Source organism: Triturus cristatus, chromosome 5_2, assembly GCF_964204655.1.
Source record: "Triturus cristatus chromosome 5_2, aTriCri1.1, whole genome shotgun sequence".
In the NCBI taxonomy this organism is placed as follows: domain Eukaryota; kingdom Metazoa; phylum Chordata; class Amphibia; order Caudata; family Salamandridae; genus Triturus; species Triturus cristatus.
Genome location: NC_140588.1, coordinates 576,374,783 through 576,391,880, shown reverse-complemented (window position 1 = coordinate 576,391,880; position 17,098 = coordinate 576,374,783). Strand labels below are relative to the sequence as shown.

General features: G+C 53.4%; 9 non-coding genes across 9 annotated transcripts; 2 read left to right on the top strand and 7 right to left on the bottom strand.

Annotated features, from left to right (window-relative positions):
• Positions 1-1,661: 1,661 nt before the first annotated feature.
• Positions 1,662-1,744, bottom strand: TRNAL-UAA (transfer RNA leucine (anticodon UAA)). Its single transcript has one exon. It is a non-coding gene; the product is annotated as a tRNA-Leu (tRNA).
• Positions 1,745-3,875: 2,131 nt separating this feature from the next.
• On the bottom strand, positions 3,876-3,958 carry TRNAL-UAA (transfer RNA leucine (anticodon UAA)). The gene has a single exon. It is a non-coding gene; the product is annotated as a tRNA-Leu (tRNA).
• Positions 3,959-6,101: 2,143 nt separating this feature from the next.
• On the bottom strand, positions 6,102-6,184 carry TRNAL-UAA (transfer RNA leucine (anticodon UAA)). Its single transcript has one exon. It is a non-coding gene; the product is annotated as a tRNA-Leu (tRNA).
• A 939-nt stretch (positions 6,185-7,123) lies between these two features.
• Positions 7,124-7,195, top strand: TRNAE-CUC (transfer RNA glutamic acid (anticodon CUC)). The gene has a single exon. It is a non-coding gene; the product is annotated as a tRNA-Glu (tRNA).
• Positions 7,196-8,321: 1,126 nt separating this feature from the next.
• Positions 8,322-8,404, bottom strand: TRNAL-UAA (transfer RNA leucine (anticodon UAA)). Its single transcript has one exon. It is a non-coding gene; the product is annotated as a tRNA-Leu (tRNA).
• Positions 8,405-9,349: 945 nt separating this feature from the next.
• On the top strand, positions 9,350-9,421 carry TRNAE-CUC (transfer RNA glutamic acid (anticodon CUC)). The gene has a single exon. It is a non-coding gene; the product is annotated as a tRNA-Glu (tRNA).
• A 1,126-nt stretch (positions 9,422-10,547) lies between these two features.
• Positions 10,548-10,630, bottom strand: TRNAL-UAA (transfer RNA leucine (anticodon UAA)). The gene has a single exon. It is a non-coding gene; the product is annotated as a tRNA-Leu (tRNA).
• Positions 10,631-12,773: 2,143 nt separating this feature from the next.
• TRNAL-UAA (transfer RNA leucine (anticodon UAA)) lies at positions 12,774-12,856 on the bottom strand. Its single transcript has one exon. It is a non-coding gene; the product is annotated as a tRNA-Leu (tRNA).
• Positions 12,857-14,987: 2,131 nt separating this feature from the next.
• On the bottom strand, positions 14,988-15,070 carry TRNAL-UAA (transfer RNA leucine (anticodon UAA)). Its single transcript has one exon. It is a non-coding gene; the product is annotated as a tRNA-Leu (tRNA).
• Positions 15,071-17,098: the final 2,028 nt, after the last annotated feature.

The window sequence follows — 17,098 nt, the reverse complement described above, 5'->3', positions numbered from 1 at the left end:
GCACGCAGTCCCCCACCCAGTCAGGTGCTCTATGTGGGCGTAAAGTGCAGTACCAGCTCATCAGAAAGGTAAATTGCTGGAAAACCCGGCTGCGATGTATACATCTACTTTGGAGCACTCTTCTCCCTTGCACTCTTGAATCGGTCATTCGCAATGTATTCTTCCAGCAAGCTGAATAACGAGGTAGGTGTGAGAAGGTGTACCAGCTGTCTTTGAGCTATCAGCGGCCACTAGGTGTCCCTCTTGTGATTTACCGGGGATCCCGATTGTACAGGAATTCGTCGGTTCAGTAGCACGGGGGAGGGGATGGCCTGTGCTTGGAAGTGACAAACAGTCTGGTGGAATCATGAGTGTTTTTTCAAGTTCTGATTCATATTCGCTGTAGAATAAAATATGCTTTCAGCCCCCATGAGCTTTGTCACTAGGAGAGCAGTGTAGGAACTTTTGCTGTATGGCTCTGGGTTCCCTGGTGGTCTAGTGGTTAGGATTCTGCGCTCTCACCGCCGCGGCCCGGGTTCGATTCCCGGTCAGGGAACAGTCCTTCTTCTGCCCTTGAATGCTTTTCCTTCCCGCAGGTCAGGGCTTCTCAAAATGAATTTGCTTTTCTGACAAACAGTTTGCCTAGCATCCCGCAATCTGGCTCCTAATTTGATTTTCGCAAGGTTCCCTTTGAGTTGCTTTCCTCGGCGGGAGGAAAATCTCTTGTGCAAGGCTCTTGAGGAAGTGAGATTCTGTATTCCGAGGTGCGCTTCTTTTCGTAGGCTTCTGACCACATGGTGTGCGGCAGGAAGTCATCTTTGACAGGGCCGCAGGCTTTATCTCCAAATGGCATCCCGGACGCACTGCAACCCACCTTTTTGCTGAAACGGAAGTCTGGTTCAGGGTAATAGAAAGCTGAGCTGCACGTACCGAAAGCAGCAGAGCCCAGCGGCGGAGAGGGTGTGGCCAGGGCTGTCTGATTTGCATAGTGACCAGTGGCATCTTGGGAATGTACAGGCTTTGGAGCTTAACGGGTGCTGCAGGGGTCTGCCTGGCCGGAGAAATGCCTGTCTGGCGCTCCCCTCAGGACACACGTGTCTTCCGTTCGAGCATGGAGGGTGAGGGACATGGGTCACCCTCATATACAGGGGTGTGGGCATGGGCAGGATGGGGCGTGGGGGACCCGTCAGGGCATTGCCCGTTTGGAAGCCCGTTCGGAAGGCAAGAGGAGGCGGAGGCGGAGGCGGGAATCTCTGCTCAATTTTTTCCCGAGGCCTGGGGACAAGCCTTTGCACATTTGATCCAGCCGGGCCTGCATCAGCAGATCCTGCTCCGATGGCAAGGGAGAGCCTGCAGGTGTAAATCAAAGAAAGGGGAGAAATCCGCAAGAGGCGGGTTAACAAATTCCACTGGCAGGCCCATGTTCCCCAGGAAGCAAGTACTTCCTCCTGCTCCCTTCAGTGGGAAAAGACATAGGAGGTGTATTTCTCTAAGCAGGGGCTCTGCGTAGGTGGCACTGCATTGCTTTGGGAAGCATCCATGCTAAGTGCAGAGTAGCAGCAGACCCCACAGCTGAGACGTGAATTGGGACTGTTAAGGAAGGGCACTGGGAGGGTGAGGAGGGCAGAGGAAAATGCTTTAAAAAAGCATCTGCAAGTTCCTACACACCCGCTGAAAACCCATACCAGGGATGGGGCTCGAACCCATGCGGACAACTGTCCATTGGATCTTAAGTCCAACGCCTTAACCACTCGGCCACCCTGGTGAGACCCTAGGCCCTGCCTTACTCAGCTCCCTTTTCATGCTGGCTGCTCCAGCGCAGGCTGTCCAGCAAGAGGTGATTGCAGAGTAAAAAGGCTTTTGCAGGAGGATAAAGGTAATTGCTTATGACAAACACACTGTGTGACACCTAACTTTTCCCCACTCGTACTTTATGGGCAATCTATACAGTGGAGTTAGCTTAGTCACAATAAGGAAGTGAGCAAGGCAGGCTCATAAGAGCATCTCCTCCCTGGTGGTCTAGTGGCTAGGATTCGGCGCTTTCACCGCCGCGGCCCGGGTTCGATTCCCGGTCAGGGAAGATCCCTCGTAGACGTGCGTAATTTGTCCACGCAGCTCAGCTTTTTTTAATCGAACGTCCTTAAAAAGGCACCCTGACCTATAGACGAAAGCAGAGGAAAGGGGCTGGGTCCCCTGTGTCCCAGGTTGCTTTGCTCCCATTGCCCTCAGCCACCTTCATGCGCACGCAGTCCCCCACCCAGTCAGGTGCTCTATGTGGGCGTAAAGTGCAGTACCAGCTCATCAGAAAGGTAAATTGCTGGAAAACCCGGCTGCGATGTATACATCTACTTTGGAGCACTCTTCTCCCTTGCACTCTTGAATCGGTCATTCGCAATGTATTCTTCCAGCAAGCTGAATAACGAGGTAGGTGTGAGAAGGTGTACCAGCTGTCTTTGAGCTATCAGCGGCCACTAGGTGTCCCTCTTGTGATTTCCCGGGGATCCCGATTGTACAGGAATTCGTCGGTTCAGTAGCACGGGGGAGGGGATGGCCTGTGCTTGGAAGTGACAAACAGTCTGGTGGAATCATGAGTGTTTTTTCAAGTTCTGATTCATATTCGCTGTAGAATAAAATATGCTTTCAGCCCCCATGAGCTTTGTCACTAGGAGAGCAGTGTAGGAACTTTTGCTGTATGGCTGTGGGTTCCCTGGTGGTCTAGTGGTTAGGATTCTGCGCTCTCACCGCCGCGGCCCGGGTTCGATTCCCGGTCAGGGAACAGTCCTTCTTCTGCCCTTGAATGCTTTTCCTTCCCGCAGGTCAGGGCTTCTCAAAATGAATTTGCTTTTCTGACAAACAGTTTGCCTAGCATCCCGCAATCTGGCTCCTAATTTGATTTTCGCAAGGTTCCCTTTGAGTTGCTTTCCTCGGCGGGAGGAAAATCTCTTGTGCAAGGCTCTTGAGGAAGTGAGATTCTGTATTCCGAGGTGCGCTTCTTTTCGTAGGCTTCTGACCACATGGTGTGCGGCAGGAAGTCATCTTTGACAGGGCCGCAGGCTTTGTCTCCAAATGGCATCCCGGACCCACTGCAACCCACCTTTTTGCTGAAATGGAAGTCTGGTTCAGGGTAAGAAAAAGCTGAGCTGCACGTACCGAAAGCAGCAGAGCCCAGCGGCGGAGAGGGTGTGGCCAGGGCTGTCTGATTTGCATAGTGACCAGTGGCATCTTGGGAATGTACAGGCTTTGGAGCCTAACGGGTGCTGCAGGGGTCTGCCTGGCCGGAGAAATGCCTGTCTGGCGCTCCCCTCAGGACACACGTGTCTTCCGTTCGAGCATGGAGGGTGAGGGACATGGGTCACCCTCATATACAGGGGTGTGGGCATGGGCAGGATGGGGCGTGGGGGACCCGTCAGGGCATTGCCCGTTTGGAAGCCCGTTCGGAAGGCAAGAGGAGGCGGAGGTGGGAATCTCTGCTCAATTTTTTCCCGAGGCCTGGGGACAAGCCTTTGCACATTTGATCCTGCCGGGCCTGCATCAGCAGATCCTGCTCCGATGGCAAGGGAGAGCCTGCAGGTGTAAATCAAAGAAAGGGGAGAAATCCGCAAGAGGCGGGTTAACAAATTCCAGTGGCAGGCCCATGTTCCCCAGGAAGCAAGTACTTCCTCCTGCTCCCTTCAGTGGGAAAAGACATAGGAGGTGTATTTCTCTAAGCAGGGGCTCTGCGTAGGTGGCACTGCATTGCTTTGGGAAGCATCCATGCTAAGTGCAGAGTAGCAGCAGACCCCACAGCTGAGACGTGAATTGGGACTGTTAAGGAAGGGCACTGGGAGGGTGAGGAGGGCAGAGGAAAATGCTTTACAAAAGCATCTGCAAGTTCCTACACACCCGCTGAAAACCCATACCAGGGATGGGGCTCGAACCCATGCGGACAACTGTCCATTGGATCTTAAGTCCAACGCCTTAACCACTCGGCCACCCTGGTGAGACCCTAGGCCCTGCCTTACTCAGCTCCCTTTTCATGCTGGCTGCTCCAGCGCAGGCTGTCCAGCAAGAGGTGATTGCAGAGTAAAAAGGCTTTTGCAGGAGGATAAAGGTAATTGCTTATGACAAACACACTGTGTGACACCTAACTTTTCCCCACTCGTACTTTATGGGCAATCTATACAGTGGAGTTAGCTTAGTCACAATAAGGAAGTGAGCAAGGCAGGCTCACAAGAGCATCTCCTCCCTGGTGGTCTAGTGGCTAGGATTTGGCGCTTTCACCGCCGCGGCCCGGGTTCGATTCCCGGTCAGGGAAGATCTCTCTAAGACGTAGACGTGCGTAATTTGTCCACGCAGCTCAGCTTTTTTTAATCGAAGGTCCTTAAAAAGGCACCCCGACCTATAGACGAAAGCAGAGGAAAGGGGCTGGGTCCCCTGTGTCCCAGGTTGCTTTGCTCCCATTGCCCTCAGCCACCTTCATGCGCACGCAGTCCCCCACCCAGTCAGGTGCTCTATGTGGGCGTAAAGTGCAGTACCAGCTCATCAGAAAGGTAAATTGCTGGAAAACCCGGCTGCGATGTATACATCTACTTTGGAGCACTCTTCTCCCTTGCACTCTTGAATCGGTCATTCGCAATGTATTCTTCCAGCAAGCTGAATAACGAGGTAGGTGTGAGAAGGTGTACCAGCTGTCTTTGAGCTATCAGCGGCCACTAGGTGTCCCTCTTGTGATTTCCCGGGGATCCCGATTGTACAGGAATTCGTCGGTTCAGTAGCACGGGGGAGGGGATGGCCTGTGCTTGGAAGTGACAAACAGTCTGGTGGAATCATGAGTGTTTTTTCAAGTTCTGATTCATATTCGCTGTAGAATAAAATATGCTTTCAGCCCCCATGAGCTTTGTCACTAGGAGAGCAGTGTAGGAACTTTTGCAGTATGGCTGTGGGTTCCCTGGTGGTCTAGTGGTTAGGATTCGGCGCTCTCACCACCGCGGCCTGGGTTCGATTCCCGGTCAGGGAACAGTCCTTCTTCTGCCCTTGAATGCTTTTCCTTCCCGCAGGTCAGGGCTTCTCAAAATGAATTTGCTTTTCTGACAAACAGTTTGCCTAGCATCCCGCAATCTGGCTCCTAATTTGATTTTCGCAAGGTTCCCTTTGAGTTGCTTTCCTCGGCGGGAGGAAAATCTCTTGTGCAAGGCTCTTGAGGAAGTGAGATTCTGTATTCCGAGGTGCGCTTCTTTTCGTAGGCTTCTGACCACATGGTGTGCGGCAGGAAGTCATCTTTGACAGGGCCGCAGGCTTTATCTCCAAATGGCATCCCGGACGCACTGCAACCCACCTTTTTGCTGAAACGGAAGTCTGGTTCAGGGTAATAGAAAGCTGAGCTGCACGTACCGAAAGCAGCAGAGCCCAGCGGCGGAGAGGGTGTGGCCAGGGCTGTCTGATTTGCATAGTGACCAGTGGCATCTTGGGAATGTACAGGCTTTGGAGCTTAACGGGTGCTGCAGGGGTCTGCCTGGCCGGAGAAATGCCTGTCTGGCGCTCCCCTCAGGACACACGTGTCTTCCGTTCGAGCATGGAGGGTGAGGGACATGGGTCACCCTCATATACAGGGGTGTGGGCATGGGCAGGATGGGGCGTGGGGGACCCGTCAGGGCATTGCCCGTTTGGAAGCCCGTTCGGAAGGCAAGAGGAGGCGGAGGCGGAGGCGGGAATCTCTGCTCAATTTTTTCCCGAGGCCTGGGGACAAGCCTTTGCACATTTGATCCAGCCGGGCCTGCATCAGCAGATCCTGCTCCGATGGCAAGGGAGAGCCTGCAGGTGTAAATCAAAGAAAGGGGAGAAATCCGCAAGAGGCGGGTTAACAAATTCCACTGGCAGGCCCATGTTCCCCAGGAAGCAAGTACTTCCTCCTGCTCCCTTCAGTGGGAAAAGACATAGGAGGTGTATTTCTCTAAGCAGGGGCTCTGCGTAGGTGGCACTGCATTGCTTTGGGAAGCATCCATGCTAAGTGCAGAGTAGCAGCAGACCCCACAGCTGAGACGTGAATTGGGACTGTTAAGGAAGGGCACTGGGAGGGTGAGGAGGGCAGAGGAAAATGCTTTAAAAAAGCATCTGCAAGTTCCTACACACCCGCTGAAAACCCATACCAGGGATGGGGCTCGAACCCATGCGGACAACTGTCCATTGGATCTTAAGTCCAACGCCTTAACCACTCGGCCACCCTGGTGAGACCCTAGGCCCTGCCTTACTCAGCTCCCTTTTCATGCTGGCTGCTCCAGCGCAGGCTGTCCAGCAAGAGGTGATTGCAGAGTAAAAAGGCTTTTGCAGGAGGATAAAGGTAATTGCTTATGACAAACACACTGTGTGACACCTAACTTTTCCCCACTCGTACTTTATGGGCAATCTATACAGTGGAGTTAGCTTAGTCACAATAAGGAAGTGAGCAAGGCAGGCTCACAAGAGCATCTCCTCCCTGGTGGTCTAGTGGCTAGGATTCGGCGCTTTCACCGCCGCGGCCCGGGTTCGATTCCCGGTCAGGGAAGATCCCTCGTAGACGTGCGTAATTTGTCCACGCAGCTCAGCTTTTTTTAATCGAAGGTCCTTAAAAAGGCACCCTGACCTATAGACGAAAGCAGAGGAAAGGGGCTGGGTCCCCTGTGTCCCAGGTTGCTTTGCTCCCATTGCCCTCAGCCACCTTCATGCGCACGCAGTCCCCCACCCAGTCAGGTGCTCTATGTGGGCGTAAAGTGCAGTACCAGCTCATCAGAAAGGTAAATTGCTGGAAAACCCGGCTGCGATGTATACATCTACTTTGGAGCACTCTTCTCCCTTGCACTCTTGAATCGGTCATTCGCAATGTATTCTTCCAGCAAGCTGAATAACGAGGTAGGTGTGAGAAGGTGTACCAGCTGTCTTTGAGCTATCAGCGGCCACTAGGTGTCCCTCTTGTGATTTCCCGGGGATCCCGATTGTACAGGAATTCGTCGGTTCAGTAGCACGGGGGAGGGGATGGCCTGTGCTTGGAAGTGACAAACAGTCTGGTGGAATCATGAGTGTTTTTTCAAGTTCTGATTCATATTCGCTGTAGAATAAAATATGCTTTCAGCCCCCATGAGCTTTGTCACTAGGAGAGCAGTGTAGGAACTTTTGCTGAATGGCTGTGGGTTCCCTGGTGGTCTAGTGGTTAGGATTCGGCGCTCTCACCGCCGCGGCCCGGGTTCGATTCCCGGTCAGGGAACAGTCCTTCTTCTGCCCTTGAATGCTTTTCCTTCCCGCAGGTCAGGGCTTCTCAAAATGAATTTGCTTTTCTGACAAACAGTTTGCCTAGCATCCCGCAATCTGGCTCCTAATTTGATTTTCGCAAGGTTCCCTTTGAGTTGCTTTCCTCGGCGGGAGGAAAATCTCTTGTGCAAGGCTCTTGAGGAAGTGAGATTCTGTATTCCGAGGTGCGCTTCTTTTCGTAGGCTTCTGACCACATGGTGTGCGGCAGGAAGTCATCTTTGACAGGGCCGCAGGCTTTGTCTCCAAATGGCATCCCGGACCCACTGCAACCCACCTTTTTGCTGAAACGGAAGTCTGGTTCAGGGTAAGAAAAAGCTGAGCTGCACGTACCGAAAGCAGCAGAGCCCAGCGGCGGAGAGGGTGTGGCCAGGGCTGTCTGATTTGCATAGTGACCAGTGGCATCTTGGGAATGTACAGGCTTTGGAGCCTAACGGGTGCTGCAGGGGTCTGCCTGGCCGGAGAAATGCCTGTCTGGCGCTCCCCTCAGGACACACGTGTCTTCCGTTCGAGCATGGAGGGTGAGGGACATGGGTCACCCTCATATACAGGGGTGTGGGCATGGGCAGGATGGGGCGTGGGGGACCCGTCAGGGCATTGCCCGTTTGGAAGCCCGTTCGGAAGGCAAGAGGAGGCGGAGGCGGAGGCGGGAATCTCTGCTCAATTTTTTCCCGAGGCCTGGGGACAAGCCTTTGCACATTTGATCCAGCCGGGCCTGCATCAGCAGATCCTGCTCCGATGGCAAGGGAGAGCCTGCAGGTGTAAATCAAAGAAAGGGGAGAAATCCGCAAGAGGCGGGTTAACAAATTCCAGTGGCAGGCCCATGTTCCCCAGGAAGCAAGTACTTCCTCCTGCTCCCTTCAGTGGGAAAAGACATAGGAGGTGTATTTCTCTAAGCAGGGGCTCTGCGTAGGTGGCACTGCATTGCTTTGGGAAGCATCCATGCTAAGTGCAGAGTAGCAGCAGACCCCACAGCTGAGACGTGAATTGGGACTGTTAAGGAAGGGCACTGGGAGGGTGAGGAGGGCAGAGGAAAATGCTTTAAAAAAGCATCTGCAAGTTCCTACACACCCGCTGAAAACCCATACCAGGGATGGGGCTCGAACCCATGCGGACAACTGTCCATTGGATCTTAAGTCCAACGCCTTAACCACTCGGCCACCCTGGTGAGACCCTAGGCCCTGCCTAACTCAGCTCCCTTTTCATGCTGGCTGCTCCAGCGCAGGCTGTCCAGCAAGAGGTGATTGCAGAGTAAAAAGGCTTTTGCAGGAGGATAAAGGTAATTGCTTATGACAAACACACTGTGTGACACCTAACTTTTCCCCACTCGTACTTTATGGGCAATCTATACAGTGGAGTTAGCTTAGTCACAATAAGGAAGTGAGCAAGGCAGGCTCACAAGAGCATCTCCTCCCTGGTGGTCAAGTGGCTAGGATTCGGCGCTTTCACCGCCGCGGCCCGGGTTCGATTCCCGGTCAGGGAAGATCCCTCTAAGACGTAGACGTGCGTAATTTGTCCACGCAGCTCAGCTTTTTTTAATCGAAGGTCCTTAAAAAGGCACCCCGACCTATAGACGAAAGCAGAGGAAAGGGGCTGGGTCCCCTGTGTCCCAGGTTGCTTTGCTCCCATTGCCCTCAGCCACCTTCATGCGCACGCAGTCCCCCACCCAGTCAGGTGCTCTATGTGGGCGTAAAGTGCAGTACCAGCTCATCAGAAAGGTAAATTGCTGGAAAACCCGGCTGCGATGTATACATCTACTTTGGAGCACTCTTCTCCCTTGCACTCTTGAATCGGTCATTCGCAATGTATTCTTCCAGCAAGCTGAATAACGAGGTAGGTGTGAGAAGGTGTACCAGCTGTCTTTGAGCTATCAGCGGCCACTAGGTGTCCCTCTTGTGATTTCCCGGGGATCCCGATTGTACAGGAATTCGTCGGTTCAGTAGCACGGGGGAGGGGATGGCCTGTGCTTGGAAGTGACAAACAGTCTGGTGGAATCATGAGTGTTTTTTCAAGTTCTGATTCATATTCGCTGTAGAATAAAATATGCTTTCAGCCCCCATGAGCTTTGTCACTAGGAGAGCAGTGTAGGAACTTTTGCTGTATGGCTGTGGGTTCCCTGGTGGTCTAGTGGTTAGGATTCGGCGCTCTCACCGCCGCGGCCCGGGTTCGATTCCCGGTCAGGGAACAGTCCTTCTTCTGCCCTTGAATGCTTTTCCTTCCCGCAGGTCAGGGCTTCTCAAAATGAATTTGCTTTTCTGACAAACAGTTTGCCTAGCATCCCGCAATCTGGCTCCTAATTTGATTTTCGCAAGGTTCCCTTTGAGTTGCTTTCCTCGGCGGGAGGAAAATCTCTTGTGCAAGGCTCTTGAGGAAGTGAGATTCTGTATTCCGAGGTGCGCTTCTTTTCGTAGGCTTCTGACCACATGGTGTGCGGCAGGAAGTCATCTTTGACAGGGCCGCAGGCTTTGTCTCCAAATGGCATCCCGGACCCACTGCAACCCACCTTTTTGCTGAAACGGAAGTCTGGTTCAGGGTAAGAAAAAGCTGAGCTGCACGTACCGAAAGCAGCAGAGCCCAGCGGCGGAGAGTGTGTGGCCAGGGCTGTCTGATTTGCATAGTGACCAGTGGCATCTTGGGAATGTACAGGCTTTGGAGCCTAACGGGTGCTGCAGGGGTCTGCCTGGCCGGAGAAATGCCTGTCTGGCGCTCCCCTCAGGACACACGTGTCTTCCGTTCGAGCATGGAGGGTGAGGGACATGGGTCACCCTCATATACAGGGGTGTGGGCATGGGCAGGATGGGGCGTGGGGGACCCGTCAGGGCATTGCCCGTTTGGAAGCCCGTTTGGAAGGCAAGAGGAGGCGGAGGCGGAGGCGGGAATCTCTGCTCAATTTTTTCCCGAGGCCTGGGGACAAGCCTTTGCACATTTGATCCAGCCGGGCCTGCATCAGCAGATCCTGCTCCGATGGCAAGGGAGAGCCTGCAGGTGTAAATCAAAGAAAGGGGAGAAATCCGCAAGAGGCGGGTTAACAAATTCCAGTGGCAGGCCCATGTTCCCCAGGAAGCAAGTACTTCCTCCTGCTCCCTTCAGTGGGAAAAGACATAGGAGGTGTATTTCTCTAAGCAGGGGCTCTGCGTAGGTGGCACTGCATTGCTTTGGGAAGCATCCATGCTAAGTGCAGAGTAGCAGCAGACCCAACAGCTGAGACGTGAATTGGGACTGTTAAGGAAGGGCACTGGGAGGGTGAGGAGGGCAGAGGAAAATGCTTTAAAAAAGCATCTGCAAGTTCCTACACACCCGCTGAAAACCCATACCAGGGATGGGGCTCGAACCCATGCGGACAACTGTCCATTGGATCTTAAGTCCAACGCCTTAACCACTCGGCCACCCTGGTGAGACCCTAGGCCCTGCCTTACTCAGCTCCCTTTTCATGCTGGCTGCTCCAGCGCAGGCTGTCCAGCAAGAGGTGATTGCAGAGTAAAAAGGCTTTTGCAGGAGGATAAAGGTAATTGCTTATGACAAACACACTGTGTGACACCTAACTTTTCCCCACTCGTACTTTATGGGCAATCTATACAGTGGAGTTAGCTTAGTCACAATAAGGAAGTGAGCAAGGCAGGCTCACAAGAGCATCTCCTCCCTGGTGGTCTAGTGGCTAGGATTCGGCGCTTTCACCGCCGCGGCCCGGGTTCGATTCCTGGTCAGGGAAGATCCCTCTAAGACGTAGACGTGCGTAATTTGTCCACGCAGCTCAGCTTTTTTTAATCGAAGGTCCTTAAAAAGGCACCCCGACCTATAGACGAAAGCAGAGGAAAGGGGCTGGGTCCCCTGTGTCCCAGGTTGCTTTGCTCCCATTGCCCTCAGCCACCTTCATGCGCACGCAGTCCCCCACCCAGTCAGGTGCTCTATGTGGGCGTAAAGTGCAGTACCAGCTCATCAGAAAGGTAAATTGCTGGAAAACCCGGCTGCGATGTATACATCTACTTTGGAGCACTCTTCTCCCTTGCACTCTTGAATCGGTCATTCGCAATGTATTCTTCCAGCAAGCTGAATAACGAGGTAGGTGTGAGAAGGTGTACCAGCTGTCTTTGAGCTATCAGCGGCCACTAGGTGTCCCTCTTGTGATTTACCGGGGATCCCGATTGTACAGGAATTCGTCGGTTCAGTAGCACGGGGGAGGGGATGGCCTGTGCTTGGAAGTGACAAACAGTCTGGTGGAATCATGAGTGTTTTTTCAAGTTCTGATTCATATTCGCTGTAGAATAAAATATGCTTTCAGCCCCCATGAGCTTTGTCACTAGGAGAGCAGTGTAGGAACTTTTGCTGTATGGCTCTGGGTTCCCTGGTGGTCTAGTGGTTAGGATTCTGCGCTCTCACCGCCGCGGCCCGGGTTCGATTCCCGGTCAGGGAACAGTCCTTCTTCTGCCCTTGAATGCTTTTCCTTCCCGCAGGTCAGGGCTTCTCAAAATGAATTTGCTTTTCTGACAAACAGTTTGCCTAGCATCCCGCAATCTGGCTCCTAATTTGATTTTCGCAAGGTTCCCTTTGAGTTGCTTTCCTCGGCGGGAGGAAAATCTCTTGTGCAAGGCTCTTGAGGAAGTGAGATTCTGTATTCCGAGGTGCGCTTCTTTTCGTAGGCTTCTGACCACATGGTGTGCGGCAGGAAGTCATCTTTGACAGGGCCGCAGGCTTTATCTCCAAATGGCATCCCGGACGCACTGCAACCCACCTTTTTGCTGAAACGGAAGTCTGGTTCAGGGTAATAGAAAGCTGAGCTGCACGTACCGAAAGCAGCAGAGCCCAGCGGCGGAGAGGGTGTGGCCAGGGCTGTCTGATTTGCATAGTGACCAGTGGCATCTTGGGAATGTACAGGCTTTGGAGCTTAACGGGTGCTGCAGGGGTCTGCCTGGCCGGAGAAATGCCTGTCTGGCGCTCCCCTCAGGACACACGTGTCTTCCGTTCGAGCATGGAGGGTGAGGGACATGGGTCACCCTCATATACAGGGGTGTGGGCATGGGCAGGATGGGGCGTGGGGGACCCGTCAGGGCATTGCCCGTTTGGAAGCCCGTTCGGAAGGCAAGAGGAGGCGGAGGCGGAGGCGGGAATCTCTGCTCAATTTTTTCCCGAGGCCTGGGGACAAGCCTTTGCACATTTGATCCAGCCGGGCCTGCATCAGCAGATCCTGCTCCGATGGCAAGGGAGAGCCTGCAGGTGTAAATCAAAGAAAGGGGAGAAATCCGCAAGAGGCGGGTTAACAAATTCCACTGGCAGGCCCATGTTCCCCAGGAAGCAAGTACTTCCTCCTGCTCCCTTCAGTGGGAAAAGACATAGGAGGTGTATTTCTCTAAGCAGGGGCTCTGCGTAGGTGGCACTGCATTGCTTTGGGAAGCATCCATGCTAAGTGCAGAGTAGCAGCAGACCCCACAGCTGAGACGTGAATTGGGACTGTTAAGGAAGGGCACTGGGAGGGTGAGGAGGGCAGAGGAAAATGCTTTAAAAAAGCATCTGCAAGTTCCTACACACCCGCTGAAAACCCATACCAGGGATGGGGCTCGAACCCATGCGGACAACTGTCCATTGGATCTTAAGTCCAACGCCTTAACCACTCGGCCACCCTGGTGAGACCCTAGGCCCTGCCTTACTCAGCTCCCTTTTCATGCTGGCTGCTCCAGCGCAGGCTGTCCAGCAAGAGGTGATTGCAGAGTAAAAAGGCTTTTGCAGGAGGATAAAGGTAATTGCTTATGACAAACACACTGTGTGACACCTAACTTTTCCCCACTCGTACTTTATGGGCAATCTATACAGTGGAGTTAGCTTAGTCACAATAAGGAAGTGAGCAAGGCAGGCTCATAAGAGCATCTCCTCCCTGGTGGTCTAGTGGCTAGGATTCGGCGCTTTCACCGCCGCGGCCCGGGTTCGATTCCCGGTCAGGGAAGATCCCTCGTAGACGTGCGTAATTTGTCCACGCAGCTCAGCTTTTTTTAATCGAACGTCCTTAAAAAGGCACCCTGACCTATAGACGAAAGCAGAGGAAAGGGGCTGGGTCCCCTGTGTCCCAGGTTGCTTTGCTCCCATTGCCCTCAGCCACCTTCATGCGCACGCAGTCCCCCACCCAGTCAGGTGCTCTATGTGGGCGTAAAGTGCAGTACCAGCTCATCAGAAAGGTAAATTGCTGGAAAACCCGGCTGCGATGTATACATCTACTTTGGAGCACTCTTCTCCCTTGCACTCTTGAATCGGTCATTCGCAATGTATTCTTCCAGCAAGCTGAATAACGAGGTAGGTGTGAGAAGGTGTACCAGCTGTCTTTGAGCTATCAGCGGCCACTAGGTGTCCCTCTTGTGATTTCCCGGGGATCCCGATTGTACAGGAATTCGTCGGTTCAGTAGCACGGGGGAGGGGATGGCCTGTGCTTGGAAGTGACAAACAGTCTGGTGGAATCATGAGTGTTTTTTCAAGTTCTGATTCATATTCGCTGTAGAATAAAATATGCTTTCAGCCCCCATGAGCTTTGTCACTAGGAGAGCAGTGTAGGAACTTTTGCTGTATGGCTGTGGGTTCCCTGGTGGTCTAGTGGTTAGGATTCTGCGCTCTCACCGCCGCGGCCCGGGTTCGATTCCCGGTCAGGGAACAGTCCTTCTTCTGCCCTTGAATGCTTTTCCTTCCCGCAGGTCAGGGCTTCTCAAAATGAATTTGCTTTTCTGACAAACAGTTTGCCTAGCATCCCGCAATCTGGCTCCTAATTTGATTTTCGCAAGGTTCCCTTTGAGTTGCTTTCCTCGGCGGGAGGAAAATCTCTTGTGCAAGGCTCTTGAGGAAGTGAGATTCTGTATTCCGAGGTGCGCTTCTTTTCGTAGGCTTCTGACCACATGGTGTGCGGCAGGAAGTCATCTTTGACAGGGCCGCAGGCTTTGTCTCCAAATGGCATCCCGGACCCACTGCAACCCACCTTTTTGCTGAAATGGAAGTCTGGTTCAGGGTAAGAAAAAGCTGAGCTGCACGTACCGAAAGCAGCAGAGCCCAGCGGCGGAGAGGGTGTGGCCAGGGCTGTCTGATTTGCATAGTGACCAGTGGCATCTTGGGAATGTACAGGCTTTGGAGCCTAACGGGTGCTGCAGGGGTCTGCCTGGCCGGAGAAATGCCTGTCTGGCGCTCCCCTCAGGACACACGTGTCTTCCGTTCGAGCATGGAGGGTGAGGGACATGGGTCACCCTCATATACAGGGGTGTGGGCATGGGCAGGATGGGGCGTGGGGGACCCGTCAGGGCATTGCCCGTTTGGAAGCCCGTTCGGAAGGCAAGAGGAGGCGGAGGTGGGAATCTCTGCTCAATTTTTTCCCGAGGCCTGGGGACAAGCCTTTGCACATTTGATCCTGCCGGGCCTGCATCAGCAGATCCTGCTCCGATGGCAAGGGAGAGCCTGCAGGTGTAAATCAAAGAAAGGGGAGAAATCCGCAAGAGGCGGGTTAACAAATTCCAGTGGCAGGCCCATGTTCCCCAGGAAGCAAGTACTTCCTCCTGCTCCCTTCAGTGGGAAAAGACATAGGAGGTGTATTTCTCTAAGCAGGGGCTCTGCGTAGGTGGCACTGCATTGCTTTGGGAAGCATCCATGCTAAGTGCAGAGTAGCAGCAGACCCCACAGCTGAGACGTGAATTGGGACTGTTAAGGAAGGGCACTGGGAGGGTGAGGAGGGCAGAGGAAAATGCTTTACAAAAGCATCTGCAAGTTCCTACACACCCGCTGAAAACCCATACCAGGGATGGGGCTCGAACCCATGCGGACAACTGTCCATTGGATCTTAAGTCCAACGCCTTAACCACTCGGCCACCCTGGTGAGACCCTAGGCCCTGCCTTACTCAGCTCCCTTTTCATGCTGGCTGCTCCAGCGCAGGCTGTCCAGCAAGAGGTGATTGCAGAGTAAAAAGGCTTTTGCAGGAGGATAAAGGTAATTGCTTATGACAAACACACTGTGTGACACCTAACTTTTCCCCACTCGTACTTTATGGGCAATCTATACAGTGGAGTTAGCTTAGTCACAATAAGGAAGTGAGCAAGGCAGGCTCACAAGAGCATCTCCTCCCTGGTGGTCTAGTGGCTAGGATTTGGCGCTTTCACCGCCGCGGCCCGGGTTCGATTCCCGGTCAGGGAAGATCTCTCTAAGACGTAGACGTGCGTAATTTGTCCACGCAGCTCAGCTTTTTTTAATCGAAGGTCCTTAAAAAGGCACCCCGACCTATAGACGAAAGCAGAGGAAAGGGGCTGGGTCCCCTGTGTCCCAGGTTGCTTTGCTCCCATTGCCCTCAGCCACCTTCATGCGCACGCAGTCCCCCACCCAGTCAGGTGCTCTATGTGGGCGTAAAGTGCAGTACCAGCTCATCAGAAAGGTAAATTGCTGGAAAACCCGGCTGCGATGTATACATCTACTTTGGAGCACTCTTCTCCCTTGCACTCTTGAATCGGTCATTCGCAATGTATTCTTCCAGCAAGCTGAATAACGAGGTAGGTGTGAGAAGGTGTACCAGCTGTCTTTGAGCTATCAGCGGCCACTAGGTGTCCCTCTTGTGATTTACCGGGGATCCCGATTGTACAGGAATTCGTCGGTTCAGTAGCACGGGGGAGGGGATGGCCTGTGCTTGGAAGTGACAAACAGTCTGGTGGAATCATGAGTGTTTTTTCAAGTTCTGATTCATATTCGCTGTAGAATAAAATATGCTTTCAGCCCCCATGAGCTTTGTCACTAGGAGAGCAGTGTAGGAACTTTTGCTGTATGGCTCTGGGTTCCCTGGTGGTCTAGTGGTTAGGATTCTGCGCTCTCACCGCCGCGGCCCGGGTTCGATTCCCGGTCAGGGAACAGTCCTTCTTCTGCCCTTGAATGCTTTTCCTTCCCGCAGGTCAGGGCTTCTCAAAATGAATTTGCTTTTCTGACAAACAGTTTGCCTAGCATCCCGCAATCTGGCTCCTAATTTGATTTTCGCAAGGTTCCCTTTGAGTTGCTTTCCTCGGCGGGAGGAAAATCTCTTGTGCAAGGCTCTTGAGGAAGTGAGATTCTGTATTCCGAGGTGCGCTTCTTTTCGTAGGCTTCTGACCACATGGTGTGCGGCAGGAAGTCATCTTTGACAGGGCCGCAGGCTTTATCTCCAAATGGCATCCCGGACGCACTGCAACCCACCTTTTTGCTGAAACGGAAGTCTGGTTCAGGGTAATAGAAAGCTGAGCTGCACGTACCGAAAGCAGCAGAGCCCAGCGGCGGAGAGGGTGTGGCCAGGGCTGTCTGATTTGCATAGTGACCAGTGGCATCTTGGGAATGTACAGGCTTTGGAGCTTAACGGGTGCTGCAGGGGTCTGCCTGGCCGGAGAAATGCCTGTCTGGCGCTCCCCTCAGGACACACGTGTCTTCCGTTCGAGCATGGAGGGTGAGGGACATGGGTCACCCTCATATACAGGGGTGTGGGCATGGGCAGGATGGGGCGTGGGGGACCCGTCAGGGCATTGCCCGTTTGGAAGCCCGTTCGGAAGGCAAGAGGAGGCGGAGGCGGAGGCGGGAATCTCTGCTCAATTTTTTCCCGAGGCCTGGGGACAAGCCTTTGCACATTTGATCCAGCCGGGCCTGCATCAGCAGATCCTGCTCCGATGGCAAGGGAGAGCCTGCAGGTGTAAATCAAAGAAAGGGGAGAAATCCGCAAGAGGCGGGTTAACAAATTCCACTGGCAGGCCCATGTTCCCCAGGAAGCAAGTACTTCCTCCTGCTCCCTTCAGTGGGAAAAGACATAGGAGGTGTATTTCTCTAAGCAGGGGCTCTGCGTAGGTGGCACTGCATTGCTTTGGGAAGCATCCATGCTAAGTGCAGAGTAGCAGCAGACCC